Below are 22,207 nucleotides of genomic sequence, written 5' to 3'. Positions count from 1 at the left end.
GGCAAACCATAAGAGACTCTTAACTAAAGGGAACAAACTGAGGGTTGCTGGAGGGGAGGTAGGTATGGGGGTGGGGTAACTGGCTGACGGGCATTAAGGAAGGCAGTTGAAGTAATGAGCACTAGTGTTGTATGCAACTGATGAATCACTGAATTCTACCTCTGTATACTAATAATACAATATATGTTAATTGATTTAAATAAAAAAATTTAAAATACTGTCTTTTTATAGAAGGAATTGTGTAGGTAATTTTATTTTATTTTAAAAAAAGATTTATTTATTTGTCAGAGAGAGATCACAAGTAGGCAGAGAGGCAGGTAGAGAAAGAGGGGGAAGCAGGCTCCCTGCTGAGCAGAGAGCCTGATGTGGGATTTGATCCCAGGATCCTGAGATCATGACCTGAGCCAAAGGCAGAGGCTTAACCCACTGAGCCACCCAGGCACCCTGTGTAGGTAATTTTAAAAGACCATATAATTGATTATTGATTCCCCATTCTTCCCTTGATTAAAAATATGAAGAGACCTGGAATGCCTGGGTGGCTCAGTCAGTTAAGCATCTGACTTTGGCTCAGGTCATGATCCCAGGGTCCTGTGATCAAGTCCAACATCAGGTTCCCTGCTCAGTGGAGAACCTGCTTCTCCCTCTGTCTACTGCTCCCTCACCTTTCTCTCTCTAACAAATAAATAAATAAATAAAATCTAAAAAAAAAAAAATGAAGAGACCTAAAATAGGTGAATAGATCAGCATAGTAAGTTAGAAGCTTCCCACAAATTAAGTCCAGGCTCTGCAGCACCTGGGTGGCTCAGTTGGTTAAGTGTCTGCCTTTGGCTCAGGTCATGATCTCAGGGTCCTGGAATAGAGCCCCACATTGGGCTCTCTGCTCAGTGGGGAGGCTGCTTCTCCCTCTCTCTTTACTGTTCCCTCTGCTTGTGCTCTCTTGCTCTTTCTGTCAAATTATATAAATATATAAATATAAATTACATTTATATGAAATGTAATGTGGTGACTCCATAGAGACAGAAAATGACTTGCTTAGGGCTCAGAATAGGGGTGGGACAGCTAATGGGTATGAGTTTCCTTTGGAGGGAACTAAAGTGTTTTAAAGCTCTATTGTAATGATAGTGAGCAATCCTGTGAATACACTAAATGTATTGAATTGGACATTTGAAAGGAGTGAATCTTATAAAATCTGAATTATAGTCAGTAAAGCTGTTAAAAAGTTAATTGTTTAACACAAAATAATGTATTAGTATAAAATGTATATAAGTATAATGCATGAAAACAATAGCAAAAAAGACTAGGAAGAAGTATATTGGAAGGTTTTTATATTATTAACCAACAAAGGAGAAAAATTGAATCATAAAAAGTACTCAGACAACAGTAAGTAATGTATATAATCATTGAATCACTACCTTGTATATCTGAGACTAATATAACAATTCACATTAATTTTACTGGAATTAAAAATACTCAGACAATATAAAAATTGCCAGAAAAATAAGAAAAATGGACAAAAACAACAAATGCTTCAAAAAGATAACAATAAGATGTACTACTTGATTTCAAGGCTTATGATAAAGCTCAGTAATCAGAGTATGGTAATATAGAGGAATGCATCAATGGAACAGAATAGAGAGCTCAGAAAGAGGTCTATGCATACATGTACAGCTGATTTCTGACAAAGGTGAAAAACAATTCTGGGGGAAGATGACAGTTTAAAAAATAAAGTGTGCAAAAATTGCATATAAATATGCAAAAAATCTTACATTTGATGTGTAATCATGTGCATCATGTGTTAAAAAGTAGCTCAAAAGAGATTATGGGCATAAATATAAAACCTTATGTTATAAAAGTTCTAGAGGAAGTCATAAGAGAAAATCTTTGTAATCTTGTGTAAGGTAAAGATTTCTGAGATACCACAATCAAAGCCATAATCAATAAAAATCATCAAAATTTAGGGGCACCTGGGTGGCTCAGTGGGTTAAGCCGCTGCCTTCGGCTCAGGTCATGATTCCAGGTCCTGGATTCGAGCCCCACATCGGGCTTTCTGCTCAGCAGGGAGCCTGCTTCCTCCTCTCTCTCTGCCTGCCTCTCTGCTTACTTGTGATTTCTCTCTGTCAAATAAATAAATAAAATCTTTAAAAAAAATCATCAAAATTTAAAAATGTTTCTATTTGAAAGGTACTATGAAGAGAAGGAAAAGCTATAGACAAAGAAATATTGGCAAAGTATGTAATTGTTTTGTTTTTCCACTGGAAAATCTCCTGACATTAAGCGATTTGGTCTTTCTTAAGTGGTTCTATGAGTTCTTTCTTTTTCTCCACAGTCTTGAATCTGCCATATCCAAACTTGGAAATGGTGTTGATAAACTTGAGGTCAGCCTTCTCCAGAGCCTACCATTTGGTCTGTACCAGCAAGAACTTGCAGAATGTAAGCTATTGCTTCTTGGTTCCCACCATATAGCCTTTCAGCATGACAAAGGCATTGTTCAATTCACCATAGTGGACAAAGCCACCCAGAGGGTTGATGCTCTCACCAGACAGATCATAATCAGTGGAAGCATTGTTTTTGCTTACTTTGCCATCCTTGATGAGATGTCCCTGGCCAATCTTGTAGATCTTGTTGATCTCAGTGTGACCATGGTAGTCTTTCTGTCCAGCCTGAGCCACAGAGAAAGCCATGGAGTAGAATGCCATGCCCCAATACAAGCAATCTTATGCAGCCCCTGGAGCATCTTCTGGGGTAGTTTCTTGATGTGCCAGGAACTAGTTACCCCTTTGGAGCCTTTGCCCTTGATGACAATGATGACACTGATGACAACGATCACCTCATTTTGTCCAGACACTTGGTTCATACGCACATGCTTCTCCAGGCTCTTGTGGGCCCAGTCCAGCTTCTCAGCCACTATGTCTCCATACACTTGGATCTCCATGAGGTGGGCCTTCTTCTTCTTCTTTTTTTTTGTGGGGGAGTGAACAAGGACAGTTTAATTTTTAGAGATAAACAAACTGCAATAAACATGGTTGGTTCATATTCTGGGTTAGGATAACAAACTAGAGGGCTATCTTCTGAAATGCTGAGTCAATGTATCAATGATGTTACAAAGATACGTAACAATGACCTATTTTTCAAGATCATGTTGAAGTATGGACTAACACTCCCACCTGAGGATTATTTAATTCTCTAGGGATGTGTATTTGTCCATTAACTATTTATTAGGTACAGACTCTGTGAATATGCACGTTAAGTTGTATATATGTTGTCCAAAGAGATGCAAGTGATTTTTGTCCTATAGAAGAAATAACTCCAAAATATTTTTTTATTAACCACTTTTGTATTTAACTTAACAAACTTACATCTGCCTCTCCCAAATTGTATAAATCAACAACAAATGACTGAGGGGAAGCCAGCCCCCTCAAATACACATGCACACACACTCTATTTTTTTTACTTTCTGTGACATTGGGTAGCTCACAACGATCTTACTAACAGCTCCTCTCCCAGGTGAGCCCCAGTAGCTAGTTTTTGCTTCATGGCACTAACTCTTTGAAATAAGCCTAGTTAAAATATGATAAATCTGTTACTTTTATCAGGAAATGTCAGATTCCAAAAGCCTGGCTGTACTTTTACCCTTGATTTCTGTGAAGTTATCCTATAAAACTTTTGATTCACTCTAGAGCATTCTTAACTGTGATTTCTTGAGGGAACTAAGTCCCAGTTAATGCACTCAAGCCTCCATTTTTATGTATGAGTTAACTTTATTTTCCTATGCATCTAGCATGGATTATGATGTGTATTACCCGTGGGAGGACTGGGAAAATAATCACACAAATCACTTTCTGTTTGTAATTCACACAGAAAGACCCTCGCTGAGACTGTATAACACCAAAGAAGCATAATTTAAATGTCAAAGGGTAAATTCAAAGTAACTCACTTCTCTATTTCAAGTTCTCATATGCTTTGCAATGGGATATAGAGACCATATATGTTTTTGAAAACATGTTCTTTGAAAATATGTTCTTCTCCCTTTGTTTTTTGTTTCACACCATAGTTGGGTCATTTTTTTTAACCTCAAAACTATTGTGAAAAATTTTCCTTCCTTTCCACATAGTTCTCTCTTGTCTCTCAACCTCCGTGTAGCTGGTGGACACTTCTTTCACTATAGCTCTGTACTTTTAGATTGTCAAAGGGGTATCTCTAAGTGCACAGCATCTGCAGGGATTCTAGTAATTCTATTACTCTAAATTAATCATGAGAATTTCTTTAGTGCGATGTTTAGGTTCCCTTCTAATTTTTTGTGTGAATTTACTGTAAGTTTTTGCTTTGTGATTACTGTGGAGTTCATATATAATTTCTTATGTCAATATCAGTCTATTTTGAGTGATAGAAATTTAATTTTGAACACATTGCAAAACTTTACATTTTTCTCCCCTTTATGTTTTGATGTCACATTTTCACCTTTTTATTTTATGCACCCCTTAACTAATTACTGTAGTTTTAGTTAATATTACTATTTTGCCTTTTAACTTTAATACTTGCTTTAGGGGGCGCCTGGGTGGCTCAGTGGGTTAAGCCGCTGCCTTCGGCTCAGGTCATGATCCCAGGTCCTGGGTTCAAGCCCCACATTGGGCTTTCTGCTCAGCAGGGAGCCTGCTTCCTCCTCTCTCTCTGCCTGCCTCTCTGCCTACTTGTGATTTCTCTCTGTCAAATAAATAAATAAAAAAAATCTTAAAAAAAAATACTTGCTTTAGTATTTATTGATCAATTACCTTACTATATATTTCCCTTTTCCAGTGAGATTTTTTACTTGTGTATGTTTTCTTATTCTTAATACTATTTATTTTCAGTTTAGAGAAGTCCCTTTAACATTTCTTGAAAAGACAGTTTAGTGGTGAAGAGCTACTTTAGTTTTTGCTTATCTGGAAAACTCAGTGTGTTCTTCAATTTTAAATGATAACCTTCTCAGATAGAGAATTCCTGGTTGGAAGTTTTGTCTTTCAGCAATTTGAATATGTCATGCAAAGTTTCTGTTCCTGCAAAGTTTCTATTGAGAAACCTGCCTGTAGCCTTATGGGTTTTCCCTTGTATGTAATAAGTTATTTTTCTCTTGCTACTCTTAATTTTTATCATTTTAATTATATTGTCTTTTGGTGTGATTCTCTTTGGGTTATCTTACTGGAACTCTCTGGGATTCCTGGACCTGTATGTCTGTTTCCTTCTCCACATTAAGAACGTTTTCATCCATTATTTCTTCAAATAAGTTTTCTGTCCTTTTTCTCTTTTCTTCTGGGACTCCCATTATGCAAATGTTGCATATGTTCAATGTTTTCCCAAAAGTCCTTCAAGGGTTTTTTGTTTTTTATTTGTTTTATTTTAAATTCTCTTTTCTTTCTGTTGCTCTGTCTAAGTGAGTTCTATTGCTTTGTCTTCAAGCTTGCTGATCCAACTTATAGCTTTATATAGTCTGCTGTTGAATTCCTCTAGTGTATTTTTTAGTTTGGTTATTGTGCTCTTTAGCTCTGTTACTGCTCTTTGAAACTTTCACACATTTCCTGTCTCTTTGTTGAGGATTTCACTGTATTAATCTTTTTTCAAGTCCAGTGTGCATCTTTATGACCATTACTTTGACTCTTTATCAGGTAGATGATTATTTCCATTTCATTAAAGTCTTTTTCTGATGTTTTTTGTTCTTTTATTTGGGTTGTATTCCTGTTTCCTCATTTTGCCTCTCCCTGTTTGTTTCTATGTATTAAGCAAATCAACTACCTCTCCCAGTCTTGAAACAGTGGCCTTATGTAGATGTCACATGGAGCCCAGAAGTCCAATCCCATCTGACTACCAAAGCTAGGTGTTCAAGAGGCATCTCCTGTGTGGTTACTGTGGTGGGGCCATGTGACACAAGGATAGTCAGGGTTGGTATTGGTGATCCTATACCATGCAGCTACACTATAGTGCAGGAGTGGGTGGGTCTGCACCAGGCTAGCTGTGATGTGCTGCAGTGTGGGGTGGGCAAGACTTATGCCCAGCCCAGCTATGACGCATTGCTGAAGGTGGGCTGGACTGTTGCCAGTCTCAGCTATAAGGGATTGTTGCACTGTGGGTGTGAGTGGATTTCTCAGCTGGCATGCCCACCTGCTTTAAGCAGTTTAGAGGAATGATTCCAAAATGGTGCTTGCCAGAATCAATCTTAGTAAGGTAGACTGAGGTTGAAAATATGGTACATGCCAGGGTGTCTGTCACTTAGAGAAAATCCCAACAGTTTGCTACCTTTCCCCCACCCCACCCCCAGTAGAGGCTTTAAGATTAATAAGTGAGTCTCTTCCACATATGGTCTAGGGCATTTCACATTAGTGTTATTGCTTTTGTTTTTGTTTTGCACTGGGTTTCTGGGTGAGTGAGCTTTTTTGTGAGCCATTTAAGAGCAGGTTCTCCATTCCATACAGTTCCATAGTTCTTGGATATAAATTCTATTGGTTTTCAAAGCCCAGTGTTTAGGGGCCCATCTCTCTTGTGCAGTATGTAAAGGGTTCCTGATGTGGATCACAAGCTTCTCACTTCTTAGGGAAAAGTTCTCTATTTTTAGATTCCCTCTTGCTGGTAGATTGTCATGCCTGGGGTTGAGAATTTTGATGAGATAGTGTCTCTGTCTCTCCTACCCATCCTGACGGTCACCTTTTTGTCCTTTGTTGTAGAGACTGTGTTCATCCAGTTTTCTGTTCTTTTTCAGAGGAAGTAATTCCATATGTAGTTGTATACTTGTATCCATGTGAGGCAATGAGCTCAGGATCTTCCTATGTAGCCATCTTGTACCCAGTATCTTCCTTTTCCTAAGTTAAACATTTGCTACTTATCCTTCTTATGTCCCATATGCATTTTTATCCCATGTGACTATGGATGTAGATGACACTTTCTCTTTCAAAGACTTTATTTTTCAAATTGCTTATGCACCCTCAGAAAATTTGTTTTGTTTTGTTTTGTTTTTTAATGGTACTTGGCAAACTGAGACTTTCCTTAGAAAATGCTGATTTTCCTTAGAATCTAAAGGATGATTTTCTTCTCTCTTGTAGTCCTATAATCTTCTAATTTGAGTCTTTGATCCCAGTTCTGTAGCTCTTTCACTAAAGAGAAGATCACATTTGTTTGCTTCCTAATTTAAATTTATTTTGGAGTAAATAATTTATGGACATGGATAAAATTTAAAAAGTTGTAAAAAAATTTTTCATGGAATTTAAGTGTCTCTCTCACTCCTGTGTCCCAGCTACTGAATAATCTTTCCAAGAAATAATCATCATTATTAATTTATTATTATATCTTCAGGTATGTTATGTATGTGGAGGTAAATTTTTCTACATATAATCCTCTTTATATCTGTTTTCTTTTAAAAATGTTAGCTACTATAAATATTACTTTATATACTGCTTTTTTGTATCAAGGTACAGAGCATTTTATCTTAACTTTGGCCATAAAATTAATCTCCTGAATGAAATGTAAACTCAAAAATGAGAAGAACCTGATTTCTCTGACACTAAATATCTTATTTGGTTGACATATATTTTGACTTAACCAAAAAGGAAATATGTTCATATGTAGGTAGCATGATAAGTTATTACATTAACTCAATGCACTGGCTAGAGAAAATAATTCATTATAAAACTTGAAGTAAGTTGTTGAGAACATGTTTAAATGTAACTCTTTGATTTAAATTTTGTCATGTAAATAAGACTAGAGTGGTGGTAAAGTTTACAAAGGGACCAGATATATTTAGTAAGAAATCAGTTTAAGTACACTTTATTTACACTGAGTTTGTATGATTAATAACTCGTTTTTTTTTGGCCAACTAACGGTTTCAGCAGTTTGGGGGGAAAATGATTATTTGTAAGCTGTCTTAAAGTTTTAGTTGGTGCTTTTGGTTTCTAAGAGGTCCTTATTTATGCCACAGCAATGCAAGAATATAAAACCACTCATTTACTAATTTCAAGATAAACTGTTCTTATCTTATAGTATTAACTCTTAGAATTTGTAAAAGAAGGCTTTTATAATATTTGGGAAAGGTGTTAAAATTCCTATCTGTGTCTCTTAGAATCTAACATATTCATTTGTTAGTAAGGAATAACTTGGAAAAGATGGCTTTATAGTACCGGCACTTGCAAAATAGAATATATGAATAGCTTGACATGTAGTAAATGACTTTTTTCCCCTCCACAAAGCCAACATTATACCAAATAACAATAACTTTTAGAGACATTTCTAAGTCATTCCATTTTATTTTTAGCTTTATAATATTTACTTGTAAATTAAATTTTACTTCCTAAATGAAATAGTTTTCTAAATGAGAAGAAAACACCTCCTGTGGTTGTTTCTAATTTCATTTTCTGCTAACATAGCTGTTGGCAGTAGAAATGCAGAACAATTTTCAAAGAGTACTGTCAACCATGTAATTTCTTGGCAAATATATGACAATTACTTTCCATGTAATTATAGTGTCATTCCATGGGATCCTACAGCTTAGTCTAGGAAGAGGTTTACCAGGTCATCCTTTCCATCATTTTACTTGTTTTTTCCTTATGTCAGTATCTTGCTTATACCATAAATTGTGACTTCACTTAATACTGCAGTCAGATTGTAGGATGCATGGGTGGCTCATTTGGTTAAGTGATGGCCTTTGGCTCAGGCCATGATCCCAGGGTCCTGGAATTAAGTTTTGCATTGGGCTCCCTGCTCAGTGGGGAGTCTGCTGTTCCCTCTGCCTGCTGCTCCCCCTTCTTGTGCTCTATCTCTATGACAAATAAATAAAATAAAATAAAATAAATAAAATTTTAAAAATACTGCATTCAGATCAAGCCCATACAATTCAGTAAAGGCAACTAATTTCCTTGTGCTACTAGATTATTCCCTTGGATTAAGACAAAGGCATATTTTTGGGTTTGCATTTATTAGTCATTAACACCTTAGGATTTGTACTAATGGATGTTGAGGAATGTCTTAAAAGAATCAAAATTTAAGTTTTAGACCAAAGAATTAACATTAAAGGAAAATAAAGAATAAAAGACAAAGGAATTAAAAAGGATAATAATCCAATTTTAGAAAAGAAATATATTTGACATTGAAAATTCTCCCATGTTTAGATGACTGGTTTAACCAGAAAATTAAATTAAAAAAATACATGAAAGCAAATGAAAATGAAAGCATAGCAGTTCAAAATCTTTGGGATGCAGCAAAGGCAGTCCTAAGAAGGAATTGTGTAGTAATGCAGGCCTTCTTCAAGAGGCAAGAAAAGTCTCAAGCAACCTAAACTTACACCTAAAGAAGGTTTCAAATAAATAACCTAATTTTATACCTAAACGAGGTCGGACGAAAAGGTAGCAAGTAAAGCCTAAAACCAGCAGAAGAAGGGAAATAATTAAGATTAGAGCAGAAATCTATGGCATAGAAGTAAAACAAAATAAAACAAAAAAATGAAACAAAACAAAAAACCAGTAGAACAGATCAATGAAACTATGAGTTGGTTCTTTGAAAGAATTCACAAAATTGATAAACCCCTAACCAGACTTATCAAAAAGGAAAGAGAAAGGACCCAAATAAATAAAATAAGAATAAAAGAGGAGAGATCACAACCAACACCACAGAAATACAAACTATAAGAGAATATTATGAGCAATGATACACAAACAAATTGGGCAATCTGTAAGAAATAAATTCCTAGAAACATATAAACTACCAAAATTGAAACAGGAAGAAATAGAATACCTGAACAGACCCATGACCAGAAAAGAAGTTGAATCAGTAATCAAAAGACCCCCAACAAACAAGAGTCTGGGGCTGGATGGCTTTCCAGGTGAATTCTACCACACATTTAAAAAAGAATTAAAAACCATTCTTTTGAAGCTGTTCAAAAAATAGAAATGGAGGAACACTTCCAAGCTCATTCAATGAGACCAGCATTAACTTAATCCCAAAACCAGACAAAGACCCCACTGAAAAGGAGAATAACAGACTAATATCCCTGATGAACATGGATGTAAAAATTCTCGACAAGAAACTAGCTAATTGAATCCAGCAGAACATTAAAAGGATTATTCACCATGATTAAGTGGGATTTATTTCTAGGATGCAAGGGTGGTTCAATATCCACAAATCAATCAACTTGATACACCATATTAATAAAAAAAGGCTAAAAACCATATGATCCTTTAAATTATATGTAGAAAAAACATTTGACAAAATACAGCAAACTTTCTTGATAAAAACCCCCAAGAAAGTAGGGATAGAAGGAACCTCAATATCATAAAAGCTGTATATGAAAGACCCACAGTGAATACCAATTTGAGTGGGGAAAAACTGAGACCTTTTCTCCTAGGGTCAGGAACATGACAGAGATGTCCACTCTCACCACCCTTGTTCAATATAGTACTGGAAGTACCAGCCTCAGCAATCAGAAAACAAGAACAAAAAGTAAATAAATAAAAGCATCTAAATTGTCAAAGAAGAAGTCAAACTTTGCTCTTCACAGATGACATAGTTTATGTGAAAAACCCAGAAGACTCCACCAGAAAATTGCTAGAACTGATACAGAAATTCAGCAAAACTGGAGGATAAAAAAATCAATGTACAGAAATTTGTTGCATTTCTATACATCAATAATGAAGCAACAGAAAGAGAAATCAAGGGTTTGATTCCATTTATGATTGCACCAAAAACCACAAGATAGCTAGGAGTAAACCTAACCAAAGAGGTAAAAGATCTGTACACTGAAAACTATAAAACACTCATGAAAGAAATTAAATAAGACACAAAGAAATGAAAAAGCATTCCGTGCTCTTGGATTGGAAAAATAAATACTGTTAAAATGTCTATACTACCCAAAGAAATCTACACATTCAGTGCAATCCCTATCAAAATATTTTTCACAGAACTAGAACAAACAATCCTAAAATTTGTATGGAACAACAAAATACCCAGAATAGCCAAATTAATGTTGAAAAAGAGAAGCAAAGGTGAAGAAATCACAATTCCAGCCTTCAAGCTGTGTTGCAAAGTATGATCATCAAGACAGATGGTACTGGCACAAAAACAGACACATAGATACATGAAACAAAATAGAGAACCCAGAAATGGACCCACAACTGTACGGTCAACTTATCTTTGACAAAGCAGGAAAGAATATCCATTGGAAAAAAGACAGTCTCTTCAACAGATGGTTATGGGAAAATTGGACAGTGACATGTAAGAATGAAACTGGAACACTTTCTTACACCATACACAAAAATAAATTAAAAATGGATGAAGAACCTAAATTTAAGATAGGAAATCATGAAAATCTTAGAGGAGAAAGCAAGCATGGATGTCTTTGATCTCAGCCAAGGCAACTTCTTACTTGACTCTGGAGTCAAGAGAAACAAACCAAAAAGGAACTATCTGGACTTCATCAAGAAAACTTCTGCACAGCAAAGGAAACAGTTAATAAAACTAAAAGGCAACTAACTGATGGAATGGGAGAAGAAATTTGCCAATAGCTTACCAATAAAGGGCTCAAAATCTATATTCAAAATCTATAAAGAACTTATCAAACTCAACACCTCAAAACCACATGATCTAGTTAAGAAATGGGGAGAAGTGAATAGAGACTTTTCCAAAGAAGACATCCAGATGTTAACAGACACATGAAAAAATTCTCAATATCATTCAGCACCAGGGAAATACAAATCAAAACCACAATGAGATGACACCTCACACCAGTCAGAATGGCTAAAATTAACAACTCAGGAAACACATGTTGGCGAGGATGTGGAGAAAGGGGAACACTTTTGCACTGTTGGTAGGAATGTAAATTGGTGCAGCCACTCTGAAAAATAGTATAGAGGTCCCTTAGAAGGTTAAAAATGGAACTACTCTATGACCCAGCATATGCATTACTAGATATTTATCCCGAATTTGTCAAAAATGCTGATTTGAAGGGGCATGTGCACCTCAATGTTTATAGCAGCATTATTAACAATAACCAAATTTTGGAAAGAGCCCCAAAGTCCATGGACTGATGAATGGAAAAAGAAGTGTTACATATATACAATGAAATATTACTCAGCAATAAAACAGAATGAAATCTTGGGGTACCTGGGTGGCTCAGTTGGTTAAGTGTCTGACTCTTGATTTCAGCTCAAGTTATAATCTCAGGGTCATGAGATCAAGCCCTATATCAGGCTTCACCTTGGGCATGGAGACTGCTTAGAATTCTCTTTCTCCCTCTCCCTCTGCCTCTTCCCCTTTGTGCTCTCTCTATCTCAACAAACAAACAAACCAACAAACAAAACAGAACAAAAAAAACTTGCCATTTACAATGACATGGATAGAACAAGAGTGTATTATGCTAAGTGAAATAAGTGAGTCAGAGAAAGACAAATATATGCTTTTATTCATATGTGGAATTTAAGAAACAAAACAGATGAAGATATGGGAAGGGAAGGAAAAATAAAATAAGAGGAAAACAGAGAGGCAAACCATAAGAGACTCTTAAATATAGGGAACAAACTGAGGGTTTCTGAAGGTAAGGTGGGTGGGGGGATGGGATAAATAGGTGATAAGCATTAAGGAATGCTTAATGCCTTGCTGGGATGAGCACTGGGGGTTATATGTAAGTGATGAATCACTAAATTCTACTCCTTAAATCAGTACTACACTACATGGTAACTAATTTGAATTAAAAATTCTCCCACACTTCAAATGCTTTTTTTGAACATTTTCCATTTAAAATATGTCTCAAAACTCATCATCCAATTTTTCAAAGGAAAATACAAAAGGAAATATGTAGTTCTTCACACTCCTAAGGTAGAATTAATTTTTTTTAAAAGATTTTATTTATTTATTTGTCAGAGAGAGAGAGGGAGAGAGCAAGCACAGGCAGACAGAATGGCAGGCAGAGGCAGAGGGAGAAGCAGGCTCCCCGATGAGCAAGGAGCCCGACGTGGGACTCGATCCCAGGACGCTGGGATCATGACCTGAGCCGAAGGCAGCTGCTTAACCAACTGAGCCACCCAGGCGTCCCTAGAATTAATTTTTTTATAGGAGAGTGGATAAGCAGAAAAGTATGTTGATATTTTCAGTTTAATGAAAAACTATTGTTTGGCTTAGTTATGGATAAATTAATTGTTAAAATACCTAAGTAGTGAATATAGTTTTTAAAAATGTCACAAGTTTAAATAGAATTTCATATAAATTTCTAATGCTTTTACCTATAATTATAGAAGTTGCACTGATGTTAAAAATTTATTTGTTCCTTACTATGCAGCCGTCAAAAGAAATGAAATCTTGCCATTTGTGACAACATGGATGGAACTAGAGGGTATTATGCTTAGCGAAATAAGTCAATTGGAGAAAGACAACTATCATATGATCTCTCTGATATGAGGAAGTGGAGATGCAACATGGGGGGTTTGGGAGGTAGGAAAAGAATAAATGAAACAAGGTGGGATAAGGAGGGAGACAAACCATAAGTGACTCTTAATCTCACAAAACAAACTGAGGGTTGCTGGGGGGAGGGGGGGTCTAGAGAGAAGGGTGGGATTATGGACATTGGGGAGGGTATGTGCTATGGTGAGGGCTGTGAAGTGTGTAAACCTGGTGATTCACAGACCTGTACCCCTGGGGATAAAAATATATGTTTATAAAAAATTTAAAAAAAATTTAATTAAAAAAATGTATTTTTTCCTAAGAGTAGGGGCTTGGTCTGTATAACTCACTCTTTATAGACATACAGATTTACTTAAATGGCTTAGGTATTATGGAAAGCATTTTAATTATGATGAAAGTAATACAGACATTTGATGGATTTACTGTATTTGGATATATTGGCAAAACTTCCATAATATGAAGAAAGATGAAGAACAGGAAAGTTTGAACCAATATGTGAACATTGTTAGTCAGCATTTATTGAACTATCTGATTAATTATGAAAGTATTCATTTAATTTCACCAGAATGCACAGAACCAAAAGGAAAAAAGTCTTTAATTTTTTAAAATAACCACAAAACTTAGAATATATACTACTCTATTTTATTTTAAGATGTTATTTGTTTATACTGTTAAATGATGAACTATCAGCAACCCCTTTTCAGAGATTAAAAAGGTGAAACAATTAGAAAATTATTTTACCAAGATGTGTGTATATTTACCACATTCTAGTTAACTTATAAGTATAATGGATTTTTTTCCACAAGTATTTTTTGAGCACCTATTTCATTCTGGACATAGTACAAATCTTGAGGAGAAAGAGTACAAATATGAACAGGGAAAGAACACAGTGGTGAGGTTGTGGTATGCTGAAGTGAGTTTGTACTGGCTCATGATAGCCAACTGTGAGCATCTCTTCTGAAAGCCATGTATACACAGTGACATCTTATTGGTATCTTAAAATTGGTGGTAGTGGAAACATGGTGAGAATATGCAAATGTTACAGAAGAGGGTTTTCCCTCCCTCTTTTTCCTTTTTTCCTTCTCAGTGGTGGCAGGAGCTAGTTGTTAGTTTTGTAAGACACCATTGGGTAAATGGTATAAGCGCTACAGTCAGCCCTGTTTTGCATTGTGTAAAGTTAGATAATTTATTTAAACTTGCTTAGATTGTCACCTTATCTATTTAGTGCAATTTATATCATTAACATCATACTTTTATTGTAAGGGTTAAATGAAGTAATAACTGTAAAATGTTTAGGTTGGCTTGGTTTATAGAAAACTGATTTTTTTTTCTGTCACAGATCATGCTGTCACAACATCCAAATGCATGTTTATAATACAACAGATATTACAATAAAGTAAACTAAATTGATAAGTATTGAAGTATCTTAAATGGTATTTCAGAAAGTATTGAGGTAGTATATAGAAGACGGTGTTTAAATGAAATATTACTCAGCCATCAGAAAGGATGGGTACCCAACTTTTGCATCGACTTGGATAGGACTGGAGGAGATTATGCTGAGTGAAATAAGTCAAGCAGAGAAAGTCAATTATCACATGGTTTCACTTATTTGTGGAGCATAAGGAATAGCATGGAGGACTTCAGGAAAAGGAAGGGAAAAATGAAAGGGGTGGAAATTGGAGGGGGAGATGAACCATGAGAGACTATGGACTCTGGGAAAAAAACTGGGGGTTTTAGAGGGGAGGGAGTGTGGGGAGTATGGGCTAGCCCTGTGATGTGCATTAAGGAGGGCACATATTGCATGGAGCACTGGGTGTTATACACAACCAATGAATCATGGAACACTACATCAAAAACTAATGATGTACTGTGTGGTGACAAACATAACACAATTTTAAAAAAGAGAAGAAGATTTTTACCTCTGTGAAGGATGCTCAGAGGAATATATTGAAGTAATTGTGACAGATGTATCAGAGTTTGCTAAGTAAAGAAAGTAGATGGTATAAGGAGAACCCTAACTCATGGAAACTGTGAATGGCACAGATATAGTATAGGGGGATATTTGATACAATGGATAGAGCCTTCAGAGATAAATGTGTGTGATTCGTTTCTAAGTCAACTCCAGGCAAAGTGAGCATCTTTTGAGAAAAGCTGTTGACTGTAAACGTCATCTCCCCCAATAATTTTGTCTGAAAAATGATATCTTTTTGTTTTCTCTCTGCTCTGTAGTTCCTAGGAAGACTTCCTATTGGACACTGACCACAAACTCATATGTACAATTATAAACTGAAGTACTAACCAAATTAGGTCTTCAGAGTGATTTATAAACAGGAGGTAATCCACTAATGTAAGGGTCAGGCTAAATTCTTAAGCATTTACATTAACTTTTATAGTTGAGGACTTTGGAAAAAAGAGTAACACATGGTCATTTAAATTTAAACAGCCAGTATATTTCAAACTTGTATTTAGCAAAAACATCCTATTTATAAATTGAGGGTTTTATTAAATGGGCTGATGGAATAATATTATTTAAATATAATATTTATTGGGGTCACCTGTGTGGTTCAGTCAGTTAAATGTCTGAATTTATTTCAGCTCAGCTCTTGATTTCAGGGTTTGAGATTGAGCCCCGAGTTGGGCTCCATGCTAGGCATGGAATCTCTTAAGACTCTCTGTCTCCCTCCCCCTGACCCCTGCTCTCCCACTCTCTCTCTCTCTTTCCCCCCCTCACTGAAATATACATACATATATAACTAAATAGCTAAATAAATATTTATTGTACTTTAATATGTATTTATTTTTTATTTTTAATATTAAAAAATTTTGAGGTTGCAGTGTTATTTTATCTTGGTTATAATAAAAATCATAATGCATAAATGTTTTCATTAGGCATTGTTTAGAATCTCCTAGTATTTTCTATTGGGTGGTTCTAACCTCTTCTTACATATTTTTTTTGAAGATTTTATTTATTTATTTGACAGGCGGAGATCACAAGTAGGCAGAGAAGCAGGCAGAGAGAGAGGAGGAAGCAGGCTCCCCGCTGAGCAGAGAGCCGGATGCGGCGCTTGATCCCAGAACTGCGGGATCCTGACCTGACCTGAAAGCAGAGGCTTTAACCCACTGAGCCACCCAGGCGCCCCTCTTCTTACATATTATTAATAAAAAGATCCAAAAAGTTTTTATCCTCTTAATTAAGAGAATGGAAAATAAATACATACTAGCAAACTATCAGCCACATGTTTTTAATGCTTAAAGTCTTGCTTAGGTATCCTTGGGACTATCTTCTTCCTTTGTATTATGCCCTCCAAAGAAAATAGTACTTTGTAATAAGAAATTTGTTCTTTAGTACTATTTAAAGTAGTTAAACTGGTAGAGTAGTATTTAAAGTACTGTAAGTTATTTAAAGACTATAGGCCACATAAAGCAATTTGATTATAATATAACCTTTTGCACTTATTACTGGTGCTATGGGTCAAAATGTATGTGGGTGATGAGTTTCAAGGTACATATTAGGATAGGATTGATGGTTTATTTTTACTATGTCGCTCAGTCCTGAATATCAGGTAATGGTTGGTGTGCTAAACCTTTGCTTACTCTGAACATGAACAGGCTCTTGTTAGTAAAAATAAGGCTATTTTATATACTGGCTATTGTTAGCAAAAATAAGGTCTGTACTCAACTGGCCCATTGAGAAGGATGTTGCAATTATCTTTCCAAGACACTAGATCAACAAGGTGTGTCCCCAATCCATAGCATAAATATTTTATAGTCAGTAAAAGTTACTTGTCTTCTGGTTTGCTTTCCTTCTTCTATGCTGCAGTAGGCTCTAGTTTTTTGTGCAAGAAAGAGGACATGTAAGTCCTCTTTCCACTTTGAGGAGCCTCTTTTTTTCCTTGCAGAGTGTTTTTTATAGACTTTTTTATCTCAATGAAGTGACACTTATCTAAGGGAAAAGAATTTGATCCAGCACAAGATCTGAAATCAGAATTGGTCTTTCACCCAATTAAGAGGTTTAGATGATATGAGACCCCATGAATTTAGACCTTACAAGGAAAGGGTTTGGTACTGATGTAAACAATGGAGCCAATAAGGAAATTGGAGGTTTATAGTCAAAAGCAAAATTAGAAATCACTTTAATTCACATACCAGAATACATGTTGTAAAAACTTTTCAAAGTGAAATGAAGGGTACTCTAAAACTGAACTAAGACAATAAAAAGTAATTTGTCAAAACCAAACACTTTTAGAGTTACAAAGAAAGTATTTCTAGTTCTGACCCTTAGGACCTATCATTACTATGAGAGACTATAAAAAAGGTTTGGGAGAAACATATTAAAAGAGTAAGGTTGATAAGGTAGAAGTCTTCATAGTTGTTATAAAAGTAAATCTTCCTAAACCGGAGCCAGCTGTAAAAGAGAAAGATTTATTGTTGGCTGTCTCTGTCTCTGCTGCTGTAATGGGCACCATTAGCTATATGTTGTGAAAGCAGCCACTCGGGAAGATGGGAGATATTACTTTTTAGATTGATTCTGGAATTCTCCCCCATTATTGTTCTATATTCTTGAGAAAAGTTTCATGGAAAGAGCAGACAGCTTTGGACTTAGCTTTTGTGACTTTATTATTGAGGCTGTGTAGTCTGGTGGACTTTGATTTCAGATATGTATAGGTTGGAATGCTAGTTCTAATTATTAATAACTTGTTCATGGGGGAGGTTGCATTACATTAAAATTTTAAATTGTGCAATTGAGTAAATGATGATGATAATAATAGCAAATATTTACATTGTCATGAGGATTAGCATATGTTAATATAATTTCCTAAAATTCTTAGTAAACTAAGAATTTGGCATACATTCCACAGTAAATGTTAATGTAAATTACAAAGAGTCAGACCATAGGCTTTCAGCACTGGCCATATGAATTGGCTGTTCTACTGTTGTCATATTTTAGAGAAATTGAACTCATTTTACATACACTTGAAAAAACTATTAGTCTATAAAATAACAAACATACTAAAAGAGAAAGGAGAGTTTCTTTAGCTCTTTGTGATATTTAAAAAGTATCCTAAAGCACTCAATGCAGTCAGCTTTCAACAGATATTATTCACTGATTAAGCACAAAGAAACACAAGGTTAAAGAGAAACAGAAACTTTGTTTTGATGAAGAAAAGATGGGTTCAAGGAGGTAGAGGAGAGCAAGTTGGGAACAACAACAAAAAGTTCATTCAGGGGCACCTGGATGGCTCAGTTGGTTGGGCCTATGCCTTTGGCTCAGGTTGTGATCTCAGGGTTCTGGGCTTCCTGCTCAGAGGAGTCTGATTCTTCCTATGTCCCTCCCCCCAGCTTGTGTTCCCTCTCTTTCTCAAATAAATAAATAAATAAATAAATAAATAAAATCTTAAAAAAATCAGTCATACTACCAGACTAAAGATGGCAGCCGTGTGAGTCAGTCTCTGAATGAAAGCTGCAGGAGTGAAGTATCAGATTCTGGACTGTGTTCTTTACATTACCTCATTTAATGCACAGGGTAATCCTATGAGGAAAAGACTTTCTAATTTTACTAACAAGAAAACCCAGGATGTCTGTGTACTGAAGTTCTTCAGAAGCAAAGATGAGATGTACTTAACTGGTTTTCTGACATTCTTCAATGGCTTTTGTGGAAATAACTTTAGGTCAAGGCCAGAAATGTTCCCAGCATTGGCTGAAATTGAAGTAATGGAAGAAGTCTGTGTGGAAAGGCCACTCTCTCTTTTTTGGAAGAGCCCAAGGGAAACTGGTAAGCCCTTTCTCCCTAGGACTCAGGTGTGACTTCTTAGACTACAGGAAGATGCAGTATCATAAAATAACATTTTTCAAGCTTGGACCTTTAAAAGTGTCAGGCTGTGTGTGTGTGTGTGTGTGTGTGTGTGTGTGTAAGAGAGAACAAGAAAGAATAGGAGATGAAGGGAATATTCCCTTTTATCTTTATCACCTTTGTTCTCATTATTACCATGTACTGTATAGAGTAATGCACAATATGTTTTTCTTACATTGCTTTTTTTCTTCTAGTTATTTTCTCTTCTAGGGCTGTAGGGGATAGATTTGTGCTATAGTGGGTTATTAAAGAGGTATTAGGTGTCTAGGGTAGAGGAAGTGGTTCTCTTGTACTAAGGAACTCTTCTAATCAGAGGGCTAAATCCTTTGAGTGTTGGTGAGGCAAAAATAAAATGATTATCAATTTATCATGTTATAAGGAATCCTCTCACATCAATTCACATTATAGAGAAAACAAAATATTATGGCTGCCTTTTGGTAGAACATCATGTGCTTCTCATTACTACATACTATAAAAAGGGCATCTTGAATGATCAGTTCTAAGCTTACAAAATTAGTATAAAATGGATTTTAATAGTAAACTCAAGACATCTGATGGTTGTTCTTGTTCAGTGGGGAAACTTTCCTCATAATAACTATCGAACCAAACACCTTTCATAGCTTTTTTTTTTTTTTTTTTTAAGTGTAAGTGTTGGTCTGTTGGTGGGAATGCAGACTGGTGCAGCCACTCTGGAAAACAGTATGGAGGTTCCTCAAAAAAGTTAGAAATAAAGTACCCTAGAACTGGCAATTGTACTACTAGGTATTTACCCAGAGGATACAAAAATACTGATTCAAAGGGACACATGTACCCTGTTGTTTATAGCAGCATTATCAACAATAGCCAAATTATGGAAAGAGCCCAAGTGTTCATTGACTGATGAGTGGATAAAAAAGAAGTGGTATTGGATGCCTGGGTGGCTCAGTGGGTTAAGCCTCTGCCTTTGGCTCAGGTCATGATCTCAGGGTCCTGGGATTGAGTCCCGCATCGGGCTCTCTGCTTGGCAGGGAGCCTGCTTCCTCCTCTCTCTCTGCCTGCCTCTCTGCCTGCTTGTGATCTCTCTCTGTCAAATAAATAAATAAAATCTTAAAAAAAAAGAAGTGGTATTTATATACAATGCAGTACTACTCAGGCATCAAAAAGAATTAAATCTTGCCATTTACAATGACATGGATGGAGCTAGAGTGTATTATGCTAAGCAAAATCAGTCAGAGAAAGACAAATATTGTATAATTTTGCTCACATGTGGAATTTAAGAAACAAAACAGATGAACATAAGGGAAAAGAAAAAGAAAAGAGGGAGGCAAACTCTAAGAGACTTTTAACAATAGAGTACAAAGTGAGGGTTGCTGGAGGGGAGATGTGCAGGGGTTGGGCTAAATGGCGGATGGCATTGGGGAGGGCACTTGTTGTGATGAGCACTAGGTGTTGTATGTAAGTGATGAACCACTAAATTCTACTCCTGAAACTATTATACTATGTGTTAACTAACTAGAATTTAAATATAAACTTACAAACAAACAACCAAACTCTAAGTGTTCCTTCTGTGTTTGGAAAATCCCCCATTATTAGAGTCCCAGCCTCCCCTTATGAAAATCAGAAAAAAAATCTCTCAACCTTCTTTATAGCTAAAGCATCATCATGTGACCTAGGTTCTACCATTCGGAAGCATCTGATTCAGAAATTGGTGACCCAGGCAGGCAGGTTTTGCGCAGAGTCTATTTTGGCAAGACTGGCAGATGATACACCCAATTTCCAGTATCAACAATGGTGGGCATTCCAAGAAAGTGTCCAGTGCCTGGAATCAGTAGAGTTTGGCTGTAACAGAGACTGTACTTAATAGTGGCAACTATGATTGCTCTTCTTTATATCTTTACATTCATTAACTTTTTATTAAATTTAGAGGCATAAAGACAAGTACAAATGGATACTTATTGTGTAGGTTATACATAACAACGACTATGTGACCTCCCCGAAACTCCCATTCTCTGGCTACACCAAATAATGGCTCTTTGAGTTCTAGAGCCTCCAGTTGTTCATCTAATTCTACAGGAAAGAGATCACCTTCCCAACCAGTGATCATTTCTTTCATATTTTTATCTTTAAGTTTTATTAATATACTTTATTTTTTATAAGAGTTGTGTGTCACAGAAACATTGAGAAGATAGTAGAAACATAATACACCCCATCCTCAAACACAGTTTCTATAATTATTAGACATCTTACATTAGTATAATTAATATGGTACATTTGTTATAATTATAGGCTAATAGTGGTACATGATTATTAAGTAAAGTCCATACTTTATTTACATTTCTTTCATTTTTACCTAATGTCCCTTTTCTCCTCCAGGGTCCCATCCCAGTTACCACATTACATTTGTCTGTCTTGTCTTCTTAAGCTCTTGGTTGTGAGTGATTCTCAGACATTCCTTGTTTCCTTGTTTTTGATCATCTTGACAATTTAGATGAGTACTCGTCAGATATATTGTACATGTCCATTTTTCTGTTAGAATACTTCTGATGTTTTCCTCACTCCTAGACTAATGTTATGGATTTTTCAGGAGGAAGATCGCAGAAATAAAGTTCCACTTTCATCATATGACATCAAGAGTACATACTATCAACATGATTTCTGACTATTGGTTCTGATGTTGATCACCTGGCTTAAATAGAGTTTGTCAGGTTTCTACACCGTACAGTTACTCTTATACTGTATTCTTTGGAATTTTCTTTGGAAGGAAGTCACCATGTGCAGCACACTTAAAAAGAGTGGGAAGTCATGCTTCTCCATTAGGGTGGTGTATTTATATAGTTTATTTGGAATTCCTTTGCATGGGAGATTTGTCTCTACTTCCCCATTTTTATTCCCCATCATTATTTTGTTGTTCATAGTTTTCCTATTTAGGCCACTGGGAGCTCTTCAGTTGGTTCCTGTGCCCCTTTCACATAC

The 22,207-nt window shown here is 35.9% G+C and overlaps 1 pseudogene; it reads right to left on the bottom strand.

The window, feature by feature from the left end:
* Positions 1-2,270: 2,270 nt before the first annotated feature.
* On the bottom strand, positions 2,271-5,245 carry LOC125104495 (60S ribosomal protein L3-like; annotated as a pseudogene).
* Positions 5,246-22,207: the final 16,962 nt, after the last annotated feature.

The sequence above is a fragment of the Lutra lutra genome, chromosome 7 (assembly GCF_902655055.1).
Source record: "Lutra lutra chromosome 7, mLutLut1.2, whole genome shotgun sequence".
Lineage (NCBI taxonomy): Eukaryota > Metazoa > Chordata > Mammalia > Carnivora > Mustelidae > Lutra > Lutra lutra.
This window is presented reverse-complemented; position numbering and strand designations above follow the sequence as displayed.